The sequence below is a fragment of the Nanorana parkeri genome, unplaced genomic scaffold (assembly GCF_000935625.1).
Source record: "Nanorana parkeri isolate BGI_ZX_2015 unplaced genomic scaffold, ASM93562v1 scaffold443, whole genome shotgun sequence".
Taxonomy (NCBI): domain Eukaryota; kingdom Metazoa; phylum Chordata; class Amphibia; order Anura; family Dicroglossidae; genus Nanorana; species Nanorana parkeri.
Window position 1 is genome coordinate 95765 of NW_017306711.1, and position 17970 is coordinate 113734.

Consider the following 17970-nt stretch of genomic DNA (forward strand, 5'->3'; position numbering starts at 1 on the left):
AGTACGAGTACCGATACTTTTGATCAAGTACTCGTCGATACCAATTACCGATACTTTTTCTTAAAGGCCCAGGTCACATTTTTTCTAACTAATGATTTTAGGTCAGTTTCTTAATATTATGATTCATGAGATGACAAGGGAGCATGACGCCGGCTTCCCGACCAATCAGAATGCCGGGCGCTGCGTCATTACCCGGCTTCCAGATTGGCTAGCTTTCTGACCAATCGGGCAGCGCGTCATTACACGCTATCCGGCTATCGCGTCATTGACGAGAGAGAATGGAGCAGTTTCCCGGCTAGTAAGGAAACGGGGCAGCGTGTAATGACGGGCTGCCCGGCTTCCTGATACAGGAAGTACTCGTGCTAGGTATCGGAGCATTTGGGCGCATCCCTACTTCGCACTGACCCCCAAGGTAAGGGACGTTCTTCCCTCTGACCCCCCAACGTGAGGGACGTTCTTCCCTCTGCCCCCCCAACGTGAGGGACGTTCTTCCCTCTGCCCCCCCAACGTGAGGGACGTTCTTCCCTCTGCCCCCCCAACGTGAGGGACGTTCTTCCCTCTGCCCCCCCAACGTGAGGGACGTTCTTCCCTCTGCCCCCCCAACGTGAGGGACGTTCTTCCCTCTGCCCCCCCAACGTGAGGGACGTTCTTCCCTCTGCCCCCCCAACGTGAGGGACGTTCTTCCCTCTGCCCCCCCAACGTGAGGGACGTTCTTCCCTCTGCCCCCCCAACGTGAGGGACGTTCTTCCCTCTGCCCCCCCAACGTGAGGGACGTTCTTCCCTCTGCCCCCCCAACGTGAGGGACGTTCTTCCCTCTGCCCCCCCAACGTGAGGGACGTTCTTCCCTCTGCCCCCCCAACGTGAGGGACGTTCTTCCCTCTGCCCCCCCAACGTGAGGGACGTTCTTCCCTCTGCCCCCCCAACGTGAGGGACGTTCTTCCCTCTGCCCCCCCAACGTGAGGGACGTTCTTCCCTCTGCCCCCCCAACGTGAGGGACGTTCTTCCCTCTGCCCCCCCAACGTGAGGGACGTTCTTCCCTCTGCCCCCCCAACGTGAGGGACGTTCTTCCCTCTGCCCCCCCAACGTGAGGGACGTTCTTCCCTCTGCCCCCCCAACGTGAGGGACGTTCTTCCCTCTGCCCCCCCAACGTGAGGGACGTTCTTCCCTCTGCCCCCCCAACGTGAGGGACGTTCTTCCCTCTGCCCCCCCAACGTGAGGGACGTTCTTCCCTCTGCCCCCCCAACGTGAGGGACGTTCTTCCCTCTGCCCCCCCAACGTGAGGGACGTTCTTCCCTCTGCCCCCCCAACGTGAGGGACGTTCTTCCCTCTGCCCCCCCAACGTGAGGGACGTTCTTCCCTCTGCCCCCCCAACGTGAGGGACGTTCTTCCCTCTGCCCCCCCAACGTGAGGGACGTTCTTCCCTCTGCCCCCCCAACGTGAGGGACGTTCTTCCCTCTGCCCCCCCAACGTGAGGGACGTTCTTCCCTCTGCCCCCCCAACGTGAGGGACGTTCTTCCCTCTGCCCCCCCAACGTGAGGGACGTTCTTCCCTCTGCCCCCCCAACGTGAGGGACGTTCTTCCCTCTGCCCCCCCAACGTGAGGGACGTTCTTCCCTCTGCCCCCCCAACGTGAGGGACGTTCTTCCCTCTGCCCCCCCAACGTGAGGGACGTTCTTCCCTCTGCCCCCCCAACGTGAGGGACGTTCTTCCCTCTGCCCCCCCAACGTGAGGGACGTTCTTCCCTCTGCCCCCCCAACGTGAGGGACGTTCTTCCCTCTGCCCCCCCAACGTGAGGGACGTTCTTCCCTCTGCCCCCCCAACGTGAGGGACGTTCTTCCCTCTGCCCCCCCAACGTGAGGGACGTTCTTCCCTCTGCCCCCCCAACGTGAGGGACGTTCTTCCCTCTGCCCCCCCAACGTGAGGGACGTTCTTCCCTCTGCCCCCCCAACGTGAGGGACGTTCTTCCCTCTGCCCCCCCAACGTGAGGGACGTTCTTCCCTCTGCCCCCCCAACGTGAGGGACGTTCTTCCCTCTGCCCCCCCAACGTGAGGGACGTTCTTCCCTCTGACCCCCCAACGCGAGGGACGTTCTTCCCTCTGACCTCCAACGTACGGGACGTTCTTCCCTCTGACCCCCAACGCAAGGGACGTTCTTCCCTCTGACCACCAACGTAAGGGACGTTCTGACCTCCAACGTACGGGACATTCTTCCCTCTGACCTCCAACGTGAGGAACGTTCTTCCGACTGACCCCCAACGTGAGGGGCGTTCTTCCGACTGACCCCCAACGTGAGGGGCGTTCTTCCCTCTGACCACCAACGTGAGGGCCGTTCTTCCCTCTGACCCCCAACGTGGGGGACGTTCTTCCCTCTGACCCCCAACGTGGGGGACGTTCTTCCCTCTGACCCCCAACGTGGGGGACGTTCTTCCCAACTGCGCACCAGTGCACAAAGCAAGGTCCATAAAGACATGGATGAGCAAGTTTGGGGTGGAGGAACTTGACTGGCCTGCACAGAGTCCTGACCTCAACCTGATAGAACACCTTTGGGATGAATTAGAGGGCAGACTTCAAACCAGGCCTTCTTGTCCAACATCACAAATGCGCTTCTGGAAGAATGGTCAAACATTCCCGTAGACACACTCCTAAACCTTGTGGACGCCTTCCCAGAAGAATTGAAGCTGTTCTAGCTGCAAAGGGCCAACTTAATATTGAACCCTACGGACTAAGACTGGGATGCCATTAGAGTTCATGTGCGTGTAAAGGCAGGCGTCCCAATACTTTTGGCAATACAGTGTATATATAATAGTGTCTCTCTCTCTCTCTCTCTCTCTCTCTCTCTCTCTATGTGCGTGTAAAGGCAGGCGTCCCAATACTTTTGGCAATACAGTGTATATATAATAGTGTCTCTCTCTCTCTCTCTCTCTCTCTCTCTCTCTCTCTCATAAAAATAAAGATAGTAAATTTGTTATAGCGTTTTATTATTCTTATGTTATTTTTTGATTTTAGTAGTAATTTTTTTCTTTCTGTTTATTAACATGACATGGCAAGAAATTATGCAGCAATAAAATATCTAGACCTGCTTGTGTTAGAACAATGGGTCTATAACATTTCTGGACCTGCACATACGCAGTAGCATGTGAGAGTTCTGAACTCCCTTCACTCGCCCCCGGCAGTCCAGACATCTGATAGGGTACGGGAGAAGTGATAGAACAGGAACACCGACACTCTTGTGAAATTATAAATGTTAGTGTGGCCTCAACATACGCGTGTAGTAGCGTTGGTCATTATCAGTGGCGCCCCAACGCGTAAAGGAAACGTAAGGAGAAAAACTGTGGTTGTTTGATTTTTGGAGTTTTAAATGGGCTTACTTAAGGAAGAACTCTGGGCATTATTATTCTTAACCCTGGCAGTGGGGCTACCCCCGAACTGCAATGGTTAAATGCTATTTTTTGTCTAGGGTAAAAAATAAGAGTTATACACACCTGAACCTTATATCTGGCTGGCTGCTACTTCGGTCCCTGCTGCCTCGCTCCCCCTCTGTGGTCAGCAGTATATAGTCTTGTGAGTCATCACGTCCTATACCGTGTATAGGACGCTGAGGAACTTTACATCATTGGAGCGGAGGAGGAGACAGGCTGCAGGGACCGGAGTAGCAGCCAGCTACTATTGTATTCCTCAGTGCCTGCTGTTACAGGGTCAGCAAGGGTTTGTTTTAAAGAAGTCTCACTAAAAATATGTTTTTTTTATTATTCAGTCCGCAAGAGGACTGGGTGCATATAGCACTTGGTCCTTTTCAAATCGTTCCTGCCCTTGCCAAGCAACGTGGTCAGACATTTTACCCAGCACTGTCCAACCATGCTGATACCAAAGAACTGGATTTTTGGGTGACAGCAGGGGCTGCTCTGGAGACCAGCGCTGCTGTATATTAGACTCTGCTCCACGGGCTGTGATCTATCTGCTGGGCTGGGTATTTACAAGCAGCCTTCTAAATACATGACATAGCGCTTAAGTGATCTTTTAGGGATGAACAATCTGCGCTTTCAGGGCTGTACGATAAAAGCTGCCAGAGCCTTGTAGCACTGATTGTTGCAGTCAGCTAAAAGAGGGGGCGGGGCCTCAGTGCTGGCTATACCGCCCCCCACAGGAAAGCCCATATATTTGGTCATCCTCCTGTAATATACACTGCCCAGCAAAGTATTTATTTTACATTTTGCCCAAGCATTTTACAGTCGTCATGTTTCTGAACAGCTCCAACCCTCAGCTCAGCTTCCCTGAACTTCCTGTCCAGTACAAGATCACAAGGGGACAGAACAGTCTCCAGCAGAAGTCCATCTACCAGCATAGAGAATGGAGGAGTAGGGAGCAGAGTAGTGTCTTGCCTTGCTGTGTCTGTATGTTTTTAGAGACACAAACGCTTACTAGCACACACAAGGGGGGGCTCCATAGGACCCTGCAAGAGAAAGGAGCTAGTATAAAACAGGAAGTCAGGAGCAGAGCTCAGATGAGTAGCTGATTCTGCAGGGAACTAAGACATTTAAACATCAAGAAGCAGCATCCATGGTAAGCAATTTAATCAGCAATTTAATCTAAAATAGCTTAAAAACATTTTGAGTTTAATGTCACGGAGACATTTCCCGATCTCTGCAGCTGCGGACCGGGATAATGTCGCACCTGTGATTGGCGCTGTCAGCTTCCTAGCGGGCTCGGCACGTGAGCCCATCACTACTCTTTAAATGTTACTTCTGCAAACAAACTGTTTATTGAAACACCTTTCAATGATTTTCTTTTTTGGGACTGAACATTATGAATATCATTTTGATTGCAAAATACCTCTTAGGAAATGTAAGCATGTGCTGAGGAATCTGACATTTGCTTGTGTGACCATGTGTCACCCCATCCTGTAGTGCAGGTATGGAATGTGTTACCTGGAATGTTACGGTCCTTTTCCTTTCCATATCAGGGACATTCCTTGTATTAGGCACACATCTGCCTGAAGAAATAATAAAGTGAAAGGCTGGGCCAAATAAAAAATGACAATATGTTTACCTGATAAATGTTAAAGGTACACGCCTAACATTAGCAACTTAGAGAAGAGCTCCAGGCAAACATTTTGTTAACCCTTGCAGTGGAACTACCACCCCACTGCAAGGGTTAAGTGCTTGTTTTTGTCTAGAAGCAAAAATAAACTTATACCCACCTGACCCTTGGAGCCGGCTTGCTCTTAGACCGGCCCCTGGAGCCTCTCTCCCCCTTTGTTGCAGCAGTCTAAGGTCCGTGAGTCATCGCATCCAATGCACTGTGGTGGGAATTTATCAAAACTGGAGCAGACAAAATCTGCAGCAGTTACCCAGGGCAACCAATTAGCATCTCCCTTCAGTTTGTTCAGTTAAGATTTGAAAATGAAACAGAGAAGCTGATTGGTTACTGTGTGCAGCTGCTCCAGTTTTGATAAATTCCCCCCTCTGTGTATAGGATGTGAGGACACCGAAGGACATAGCTTCGCTGCACCATAGGAGGAGACAGGCTGGAGGGAGCGCTGTAACAGCCGGCTGGGAGGGAGCGCTGTAACAGCCGGCTGGGAGGGAGCGCTGCAACAGCCGGCTGGGAGGGAGCGCTGTAACAGCCGGCTGGCCGTGAGCTTCAGGTGAGCATAACTTTGTTATTTTTTCACAAAAACCATCAGGTAGCCCCACTGCAAGGGTTAAGAAAATATTTGCAAGTCTACTTAATGTAATTCCTCTGACTGCCTCCCCTTTTTCTGAGTGACACCTTGTAAGTCCCTGTTCACACCTGGCCGTTTTCAAAGCTAGGCGTGACAAAACTCACAACACAAGAAATCCCATACATTTCTATGGCGCCTGTTCACACCTGAGAGTTTTGTTGCAAGCTGTAAAACGCTGAACGCTGGATACGGTAGATTACCTTTTTGCAGGCAGATTACAGGGCGCTTGACCGCATAGACTTCAATGGAAGTGCATGGAAAAGGGCGACACAAGGAGTTTGCACATTTCTGTTAGCGTTTTTTACGCATTTCTTTACGCGCGTCTAGCACTAAAATGCGCTAAACAAAGCGTGCGCTAATGTGTGGAAAAATGCTGGCACCTACATGTGAACAGAGACTAAGGCATTTTTATATCCACTGTCCACCGGAGGGTTTAGACAGAAGCTGTGCTTCTGGGAAGATTGGGATACTATGATGTGTGTACGCAGATTACAAGCTGTACTACCGTAGTACTTGTCCTTTGTGTGACCAGCTGCTGGGCTGAGCCTTTGGTTATGGAGATAACCAGTTGCTGCGTCACCGCTCTTCCCCGCCCAGATGAAGTAAAAAGTGTACATTCTCTTTGCCTATGTCCACAACAGCCACACTGTGCAGGTGGTTTATTAAAGTAGAATTAAAGTCTGGGGTTTTTTTTTAGATGGATATATGCCCCAACATTAAAAAAAAAAAGTTGGACAACATCAACAAACTTAACCTGTGTCAGCGCCGCTCGCTCCAGTCAGAAGTCCCGGCTCCCTAACGCTCTGAGGAAGGAAGTGTGGGCAGGTGCATGCACACTCCAGATCACCGGAGGGGAGAGGAAGAAAGCAATGCTGAAGCTGGATGGACGCAGCCAAGAGAGGGCACGTCGGACAGACACCATGGAACCCGAGGAGTCTGCGGTGGATCAGAGACCGGCACCAGAGCTGGAGGGACTGTGAAAAACAAGTGGAAGGAAGAAGCTGTTCGGATCAAGAGGAAAAAACTGATCTCCATGAGCTCTAAGCACATATCAACCAAGCTTTTTGGGTTGAGGGTCTGGCCCTCCTAAGGCTGGGTTCACACCTGGGCGTACGGAATATGCGCGTTTGCCGCGCGTTTCCAAGGGCTATCCAGCTGTATCCTAATGGATACACGCGAGAAATACGCCCCAAAGAAGCTCCCTTCACTTCTTTGGGCGCAGGGTGTTTTTACCGCTCGTTCCTACGTGCTGTAAAACGCCCAGGTGGGAACCATGCCCATAGGCAATTATCGGTTTTCACATGTTGAGCGTTTTACAGCGCGTAGGTGGGAGAGGCAGGCTAGGGGGACCAAAGAGGTGATCGCCGCTGCTGAAGCTGCGGCAGTTTCCCCCATCGTCCTGCCGGTGGCGCCCCTACCCCCCGATGAATTTCCACTAGCCCCCACACAATTTTCACTCGCCAATTGCGATGGGGCGAGTGGAAATTTTGAGCCCTGCTATAGACGAATACAAATCCCAGCAATACATTATAGAGTACCATGTGTGGGAAAGCAGGGTTACCTGAGCAGTCTTCCAGCAACTTGTTTCGGAGATCGGGCCTGTCTATCGGCGGCTGTCATCCGCCCACACCTGCTCCTCCTTACTTCTTCTCCCAGCGTCCCTGTGCCGATCGTGGATTTGGGCAGGCAGTGAGCGTGAGGCGGGGAGGAGGTGTGGCATGTGGAGAGTGGATGCAGTTGGGTCTGGCAGTGGCGAGCGTGAGGTATGGAGGAGGTGTGGAGCCGTGAATAGGGTCAACCAATCGGAAGCCGATTAATCGATGATTGAAAAAGTTGACAACTTTTTCAATCATCGATTATGCCGATTAGTTGTTGCAGCCCTAATTGGAACACCTGAATCCAATGATTTGGAGGGGTGTCCCAATACTTTTGGCAATACAGTGTGTGTATGTACAGGTGAAACTCGAATAATTAGAATATTGTGCAAAAGTAATTGCAGTAAGTGCTGCAAAAGGGGCCCAAACCAAGTACTGAGTACATATGCATGCTTGTACTTTTCAGAGGTGCGATTATTGTTCTATGTACAATCCTTGTTTTATTGATTGCATGTAACAATCTACTTTTTTGAGGTTGTGGATTTGGGGTTCTTGGGGTTTTCATGAGCTGTAAGCCATAATCATCACAATTATGACAAATCACGGCTTGAATAATCTTGCTTTGCATGTAATGAGTCTATCTCATATATTAGTTTCACCTTTTTAAGTTGCATTAGTGAAATAAATGAACTTTGCACGATATTCTAATTATTCGAGTTTCACCTGTATGTAGGTATGTATGTATGTATGTGTATATATATATATATATATATGTATATACAGTATATATTTGTGTGTATCTATACACACACATTGTGTGTGTGTATGTATATAGATTGAATTTCAGACATTCACTACCTACCCCTTTGAGATAAATATGCTATTGGCCAAATAAATTCCTATCTGTTTAGTACCTTTTTTTCCTAATGGATGTTTTTGATGGTGTCTGTTGAAAATGCATGGAAATGTGTTTCCTTGACACCCCCAATTATATTAAAATGACAGGTGTCCGATCACAGTCATGCAAAGTTTTTGGATACAGTTTTAAGCACTTTTAATAATAATAGACATCTAAATGTGCATGTACATTAGACATGTGCACTGCCAAAAAATTCGTTTCGTTTCGTTTTAAATTCGGATTTGTGTTATTTCGGGATTCGAGTGTGAAAGTCGATTCGGACGAAATTCGGTAGCGTTCGCACGAACGTTCGTTTCGTTTTCTGTTCTTATTCGTTTCTTATTCGTTTCTTATTCGTTTCGTTCGTTTGCAGCAAAAGTGACATTTGAGGGGGAAAAAATATTTTTCTCCTTCTCTAATGTCACTTTGCTCCAACGAACGAAACGAATAAGAAACGAATAAGAACAGAAAACGAAACGAACGTTCGTGCGAAAGCTACTGAATTTCGGAAATGGAAATTCGGATTCGTTTGCATTCGTTATGTCTGTAATTCGGAATTCGGATACATCCGAATGTCCGAATTTACGAAAATTCGTCCGAATTTCGATTCGGAACGAAACGAATCGCACATGTCTAATGTACATACATCGGAGTCAAATCTTTGCTCACCTCCTTCCTTCTAAACATGCTACATTACAATCTGAGGCTCTCTGGGATGTGTAGACTTCCCTCCCCATTTGAGGACCTGCAAAAGTGAATAAAGTTGTTGGTAGCTTTCTACAAAAAAAGGAACCCACAATAATTTTCTATGTAATAACTTGAAGCTGACAAAAGAGGTTCATCATCATTCCATATTTAATACAAATCTGACTTGTTTTTTTAAAATAGATGGAAATAGCATGGAAATGATAGTACGCTTAACCTAATACTGTGCTGCACAACCTTTAGGACAGTTAGTGGCTGGAATGCAATGGATTGCATAATTAAAGCCTCCCATGGTCTGGGGCGGGAGAGGACGTGGCGGTGCCATACATTTCAATGGCACCGCAGCCACGCCTCCCACCTGCACCAGAACATGTATCACAGCAATGCCTGCAGTCGCAAAAAATAGTGCATGCAGTGATCGCAGTGCACCAAACCGTGGGCATTGCTGTTCCAGGCGTTTTGGTGCGGGTAATCTCACTGTGGGCGGGAGGCATGGCTGCAGTGCCATTGAGATGATTGGCATTTCCACTCACTGCAAATAAGCAATTTCTGTAGCTCTGAATGAAACTTTTGCACCTTCCAGAACGTAGTTTGCCCCACTCTTCTTAAAGAGTTCCAGCGGTCCCAGGTGTGAAGAGGGCTGTCTCTAGACTGCATGATTCAGTTCTTTCGATAGATATCTGATAGGATTTAGATCAGGGCTCAAAGAAGATCACTTCAGAATAGTCCAATGTTTTATTCTTAGCAGTTCTTGGATGCTTTAAGTTATTGGATCCAGTTGGAGGACCCATAACCTGCAACTGAGACTGAGCTTTGTGACACTGGTTAGCATGCTTTGCTCTACAATTCCTCGATAGTGTTGAGATTTCATTGTGTCCTGCATAGAATCGATCCACCCGTTCCAGATGCAGGAAGGCAGCCCCAAAACATATCGCATCCTCCTCCATATTTCACAGTAGGTATGGTGTCCTTTTCTTTGAAAGCTTCATTTTTTGTGTGTCTGAACAAAGAGCTGATGTGACATGCCAAAAAACTCCAGTTTTGTCTCATCTGTCCATAGGGCATTCTCCCAGAATCACTGTACCGTGTCAGTATGCATTTTTGCAAATTCCAGTTTGGCTTTTTTTATGGTTTTCTTCAACAGTGGTGTCTCCCTGGGTCTCCTTCCTTTGTCACTCTAAAAGCAACAGATGGTGCGATCAGATAGTAATGTACCTTGACTTTGAAGTTCAGCTTCTACCTCTTTAGAAGTTTTCTTTGGCTGTCTGCCATTTGCTCCGCATCATTTTGTTTAATCTGGGGTCGATTTTCCTCTTGCGGCCACATCCAGGGAGGTTGGCTACACTCCCATGGATTTTACACTTATTTGCAGTGATATTCATGGAACATCAGGGTACTTGAAGATGTTCTTGTAGCTTTTACCTTTGACAGGCTGGTCTATCATTTTCTTTTTCAACCTCTGATTGCCCCAGTGGAGCTCCCATTAATTCATAAGTAGCTTTCATGCATATTTTTAACACCAAAGTGTAAACATTACATTTTCCAATATTAAACCTAATTTGCCATGTCTTTGCCCACTCCCCTATTTTATCCAGATCTTCCTGTAATATTGCTGTCTTTTGTCAAGTTTATCACCCTACAAATTTTGGTATTGTCAGCAAACACTGAAATATGGCTATCAATACCAACCCCAGATTAAACAGGATTGGCCCCAAAACAGAACCCTGGGGCACGCCACTCCAAACCATAGACCACTTAGAAAACAAGCCATTAATCGAAAATCACTGGACATGTTCCTGTGGCAGTTCTCTATTAATGCTCAAAAGATTGTAGCTTGTATATTAAGCGTTTATGTGGTACTGTATCAAATTCTTTTGCAAAATCTAGGTGCACTACATCCACTGGCTATCTTCCATCTAGGTTCCCACTCACCTCATAGAACGCTAATAGGTTGGTTTGACAAGAACGGTCTTTCATTAAAGCATGCTGGCTGTCACGTTTGATATCGTGACCATAGGCAAATTCTTGAGTATAGTCCTTTATCATTCCCTCAAAGAATTTGCACATTATGGATGTTAGGGTGACCGTTCTGTAATACCCAGGTATGCCTATTAAACTGTTTTCGATATTGGTAACAGTAGCTTTACGCCAATCAGTTGATACTGATCTTTAAGTCTTAAAAAATTTGGACCGGTCTCGCTATAACTTGGCTTAGCTCTTCAAGTACCTGTGGGTGTATGATATCCGGTCCCAGGGATTCATTCACATTACGTGTGTCTAGTCTGTGTTGAACCCAGACTTCAGTCAACCACACATTGCTACTCATAGTCTTGTTCATTAAACTCATTTTCTTTGCATGTAATACCTTAGCCTTCTCTCTGTCATTCGTGCTCATCCTTTATGAGACCTACCTGTCAATTCTTCTGGTGACTTCTGTCTAAGCAGGAATTTCCTCTCCCTTCTTGTTGTGCCTTCAGAACCGAAAGTAAAAGGGAAGTGAAAAGAAATCTCACCAACTGACAAAAGACAGCAACAAAAAATTACAGAGTGTGCGGTCTGTTCTGTCCTGTTCTGGGTCCGCCATCTGCAGGGCCCCTGTGGGCACTTCTCAGAGCTGCTGTGGGGTGGCAGGACCTAGACAAATAAGGCCTTCTATATTTTAATGTTGACTACCACTGCTCTGTCCCTTTGCTACTCTGTCCAAAAATGAAAAACAAAACAGTGCTTTAAAGAAACACTTAACTCAGAAGTTAAAGTGACATTAAAGTAAAAAAAAAAAATTCCCTCCCCCAATGTTAATTAAAGCACTTACCTTAAATGATGTCTCTTAATCCGATCTTCTTCTTTCCTGATGTTTTCATCTGTCCCTCCAGTGGTGCGGCGGCTTTCCGATCCAGCGCTGACTCCTCTGTCCTTGCTGGTACTTCCTGTCCCACGGTGTCTGCCTGCGGGTGCACGCGTCCATAGACTTACCTTGCGTCTCTCCTCGTCTCCCGGCCGAAAATCCGAACTGCGTCTGCCCCAAGATGCTTTGCGGCCGCTCGAGCGGTTTTCGGATTCTCAGATGGGAGCGCGCGGCGAAGACGGGGTAAGTTTAAACCGCTGTTAAAGCAGGTTTTTTTTTTTTTTTTTTTTACTTTTTCCATATTTCCGTATATCTAAACCACACGGGTGTCATGCGGTTTAGTGCAGGTGTGAACCTAGCCTCAAAAATGCATTCAAGTACCTTAACCATTTAACAAAAATGTATCTTATTTAGTATGTAGTTAAGGTACTTGGATGCATTTTTAAGATGTAATTTGTGAGTTTAGTGTCACTTTAAGCGTAGCACAGCTAGCACATGGAAAGCCCACTGACATCAGGATCTGTTCGTGGAACAATCATGCAACCAGTGAAGTCAGAACCTTAGTTCTGGCTCAGATTTATTTAACCAGTTGACATCCGCGGTGTTAAACCCCCTTCCCATCCAGGCCATTTTTCAGTATTCAGCGCTGCGGTACTTTGACTGACATTTATTCCGTCATGCAGCGCTGTACTGAAATGAATTTTATACCCTTTTTTGGGGACAGATAGAGCTTAATACTTACAGTAATACATGCCCTGTTCATATTCTGTAGAAGAGAACAATAGTCCAAATCCTCATTTTAATTGAAATGCATAACCTAAAATAAGCAAGGTTTGCATCAGGCGTATGGCTGTTCCCATTAGGACACGGTAGATCCCGATGGTTCTGTACATTGATGTAGGCTGACTCACAGTCAAAATATTGTAGCGTGCACCTGTTGCAGCAGCTGTGCTCCGATTTCAACATCTGATCCTCGCCACCTCCTGACTTGTTGGCTGTCACTCTGTACGCGGCTATGTGCAAAGCAACTGGGAGGGCAAAAGCCAAAGACTGGCTGTTTATTTGCTCCGAAGAGACAAGCGGTTATCGGAGGAAAAAAAAAAAAAATGTGCTAGCACATGAGACATGCACAGACCGAACAATCACCCGGGCTCTTATACTTGGTGGTCCTTGACAGAAGGTTATGGGGCAGGTAAAGGAATAATCTTATGTCATCATAAACATGTTCTATATTTTGTATTGGAAGGACTTTTGTAGATAATATCTGACCAGACCATTTTGAAGGTTTATTCTAATACGTTGCATATATGTTTTATGTGTGTGTAACTTCAGACTAACGTAGTACAACTTGAGTTTCCTGTTGAATGCTTTGCTACAGTCGTTGTCTATTAAGTACAGTTTGAAGTGAAGTTGGCTGTAGTTGGAATTATTATTTCCAAGTTTTGTATTTATTGGTTTGCCTTTTGTTAATCGGCATGCTTGTAACAGCTTCTGAACACTAGAAATGTTTTGTCTGTGTCAATATAACAGCCATAGTAGAGCATGTGAGGGCCGGGGGCAGTTTCCATTTGAAGGTTAACTGGTCAGGCTGCCGAGTCAATCCTTAACTGCAAAATCCAGCAAGGAGATAAAAGTGTAGATACATTTCTGCCAGGAAAACCACATGATTAAAAACATGAGTTGGCATAAAAGATGAACTCTAGAAAAAAAAAGACATGCATTAATGCAGATATATCATTGTTAATACATCATTTGGGGGATTTATCAAAACTGAGCAGACAAAATCTTGAGCAGCTGTGCATGGCAACCAATCAGCTTCTCTCTTTAGTTTGGTCAGTTAAATGACATTAAAGTAAAAAAAAATTCCCTCCCCCCAATGTTAAGTAAAACACTTACCTTAAATTAAGTCTCTTAATCCGATCTTCCTCTTCTTTCCTGTCCTTTTCAGGCTTCTCTCCAGCGCTGCTGCGGGTCTCCGATCCAGCGCTGATTCCTCTGTCCTTGCTGGCACTTCCTGTCCCACGGTGTCTACATGCGGGTGCACGCGTCCATAGACTTACCTTGCGTCTCTCCTCGTCTCCCGGCCGAAAATCCGAACTGGGCACGCGCCCGCCCCACGATGCTTTGCGTCCGCCCAAGCAGTTTCGGATTTTCGGACGGGAGCGCGCCGCGAAGACATCGGTAAGTTTAAACCGCTTTTAAATGGTTTTTTTTTTTTTTTACTTTTTGCATATATCTACTGCTTGCTAGCAGTAGATATATGCAAAAAAACTGGAGGGTTTAGAAACCCTTTAAGATCTGAAAATGAAAGAGAGAAGCTGATTGGTTGCCATTCACAGCTACTCCAGATTTTGTCTGCTCCAGTTTTGAGAAATTCCCTTCATGGAGTTTATTCTTTTAAATGCAAGCAGTGTAAAGGTCTGATACAAACGGAAGAGAAGCTGTCCGCACACCGGATTCCGCTGGAATAGTTTATTTAGGCTTGTACCACATCACTGGTGTCCCGCCCAAGGTCCACCTTGGACCTTGGATAGGACACCAGTGAATTTGACCTGGCATCAGCTGCTTACAGTTCTTGTACAGCAGGACTGGAGGGTGAGAGTGAGAAGCAGCACAAGGAGCATGCTAATAGGAGAAGAAAGCAGAGTGATGGAGAGATGAGCTCATCACTGTACTTTTCCTTTCACTGTCCAGTAACAGGCTGGGGTAGGTCCAGGACAAGCTGGACTCAGAGGAAGTGGGTTTAATGATGCTGACCACCAGACTCAGGATCTAGAGGCAGAAACAATGTACTGTGGGATACATTTTTGGACTGAACATTTTATTGTGCTATTTTTTAAAGAGCTATTAATTTTTCTTTATTTTGCAGGAGTTCTTCTTTAACCAGTTGACATCCGCGGTGTTAAACCCCCTTCCCATCCAGGCCATTTTTCAGTATTCAGCGCTGCGGTACTTTAACTAAAATGATTGCTCTCACTGCGACGTTCGCGGCGATATGTAACATGTGTAGCGCAATTGTAATTTTTGCGCGCTGGGGCACCGGACGCGTATTTACGTTTATAGGCGCGTAAACGTGGGGGTGGGGGAGTTAAACATTTTGGGGGGGTTTTTTCCCCTTTTTTTATATCTGGCTTTTATTTTATTTTTTTATGTGTTACTTTTCTTTTTTTTTATTTATATATTTTTTTTTTGCACTTATTGTTATTGCTATTATATAGGGGGATAACAACCCCCTATATAATAGCAAAGGCACACTGACAGGTCCTCTTTATGGAGATATTAGGGGTCTCTAGGACCCCTAATATCACCTATGGACCCCAAAAGAAGCTGATAAAGCAGAGATCTGCTTTATCAGCTTCTTCTCTCTCCAGATGACTGACAGGTGAATGCGGAAGTGATGTAACACACATCACTTCTGCATTCACAGCCCGGACGGGGATCAGCAAGGAGCTGATCTCCCGTCCTCCTCCTCCTGACGCCCTCGGAGCCGGTCCCGGGATCCAAGATGGGGCAGCGGATCCCGGGAATCAAGGTGAGGGGTCAGGGGGGAGGGAAAACGAACGAGCACATATAGGCGATCGGCGGGCTATGGACCCGCTGATCGCCTATATGTGTGACACCCGGTACCGGGTGTGTGCATTGATCGGGTCTTTTCTGCCCGTGCGTGCCCGCTAGGTGGCGCGCGCGAGCAGAAAAAAATTGCCGTCTGGAGACGGCAACCCGCAGATGCAGCAGTGCCGTCCGTCCGTTTTTCTATTACGGGCGGACGGCAAGAGGTTAAATATAATGCTTCAACCATATCAAAAGAATCAAATCACATAATTAATTTGTATTTTTCATAACAGTGAAAGGACCACTGCCGATATCTTAGAAGAAAGCTGTTTAACGGGATGTGAAGTTTTGCCCGTGACTGAATCCTTTCTACTGCTTTTGCTGCAAAATGGCTTTTAGATCTTCCCAGATGGTTGATCTGCACTACTGCGTTGTCCAACTAAACCCTCCTTCCAGGAGGTCCATTGTTCTAGAGGCAAGCTACAGTAGGATCCAAGCAAACACAGGGGACACAGAGGGGAATAATTATCCCCCAGAGGTTCTTAGGCCTAACACATAGGGATATCAGCCCCATGAGCTGTGACTATTATGAAGCCAATAATGGGGTCATGCTTTCACAGACCATTCCTTTTTCACTTTCAATAAACAAATTGTTAGAAATCCAGCTGGAAGCAAGTGGCACCTTTATCATGTAGGCGGGGTGGAAACTAGGGATATACCGATACTTTTCGAGTACCAATGCTGATACTTGGCATTTTCATGAGAACTACCAGGGTTGCAGAGGTTGCAGCTGGGACCTGGCTCTGGCTCTCCATCACTGTCCTGAAATCATTAGTCTGTATTGTTTTAGAAAATGTGTCACATGACAATAAACAAATATGTATCAGTACTCATACTTGTAAGTACTTGGGCAAGTATCAGTACTTGTACTCGCAAAACTGGTATCGGTGCATCCCTTTATTTATATTTATAAATACAAAATTATACATTAAAACCGAGATGTACAAATCCCAGGAGCTCCTAACTTTTGAATTTTTCTCTAGTCTAGTCTTGGAGCTGGAAAAGTATCGGTACTTGTACCGAGTACTGTACTTGGTATCGTTTGCATCCCTAGTGGAAACCCTCACTACAACGTGTGAATCTCGCCACTCCTTCAGACAGATCTAAAAGACCAGTGGCTCAATCAAACTATCATTAACCACACAAGGATAAAATAATCTTTTTGCGGAGCTTCCAGCTTCTCAGCCACTGCAACTGTTTTATTTTTAAACTTCATTAAATGTGTTACTACAAATAATCATCTTTTACTAAGCTGCAATGTACATTGGATTGGAACAACTGTAGACAATTGAAATATTATGTGACTACTATTAGTCTGCCATCACTCTATCTTGTTTCTCTTTCAGAGATGATTTGAGATGTTGACAAGCTGCTTGTCAAGGTGGATGGGCCTCAGCCAAATATGGCTTCTGAACTATGCCAGACCATCTCTGTGGCCAAGTTGGAAAGACACAAAAATCTCTTCTTAAATTATCGAAACTTAAACCATTTTCCTCTGGAGCTGCTGAAGGATGAAGGGCTTCAATATCTTGAGAGGCTTTACATGAAGAGGAACTCGTTAACTTCACTGGTAGGTATCGCATGAAAAAGGTATAGAGTTTTCACTGCTTCTGCTGCAGTCTTCCAAGTTTCATCAGCGACATACACTGCCTGTTCAAAAAAAGTCACACACTCTAATATTTAATTGGACTGCCTTTAGCTATCATTACGGCACACATTCAGCCTTGCAACATTTCAATAAGCTTATGCAATGTCACAACATTTATTCCCATCCAGAGTTGTATTCATTTGTCACCAAGATCTTGTAGTGATGATGGGAGAGTTGGACCACTGCGTAAAGTCTTCCCCAGGACATCCCAAAGATTCTCAATGGGGTTAAGTCCTGGACTATGTGGTGGCCAATCCATGTGCGAAAATGATGTCTCATGCTCACTGAACCACTCTTTCACAATCTGAGCCCAATGAATCCTGGCATTGTCATCTTGGAATATGCCCAATGTGCTAAAAGGGGAGAAAAAAATCCATTGATGGAAAAACCTGATCATTCAAATAGGCAGCTGACCTCATTTTATGGTCACATAACATTGCTGAACCTAGACCTGTTATCCAATGTAAGGCTCTGACCTATTTGCTGAGCTAAACCCAGGTAGTGACTATTTTTTTGGACAGGCAGTGTAGCTTTGTAATTCATCTGTGCTTTGGAAAACCAATATGGGCTAAATTGCAATGGGGTTACCTAAAGCTTGGGGGTCTGCCACCAACCAGCTACTTATCATGGTAGATAAAATTCCATGACTTTCTACTATTTAGTTCTTGAGACGCCATGTTTGTCAGCTGATTCACTTTTGTTTAAAGGAGAACTATGGGGTCAGGGCTTTTCCCCATAGTTCTCCTTAGGGTAACGGGAGGACACAAACTAGCGTCCTCCCGTCACCCTAGGCTCAGTATACCGCGAGCTACAGCTGCGATGTCGAGATCCGCCCAGCTGCGTGAGTGACAGCTGGCTCTGCCTATCTAGAGGCAGAGCAAGCTGTACCCGCCCCCTCCCCCGTCCGTTCCGCCAGTCAGCGCTGGCGCATCGGGGAGGGGGGAATC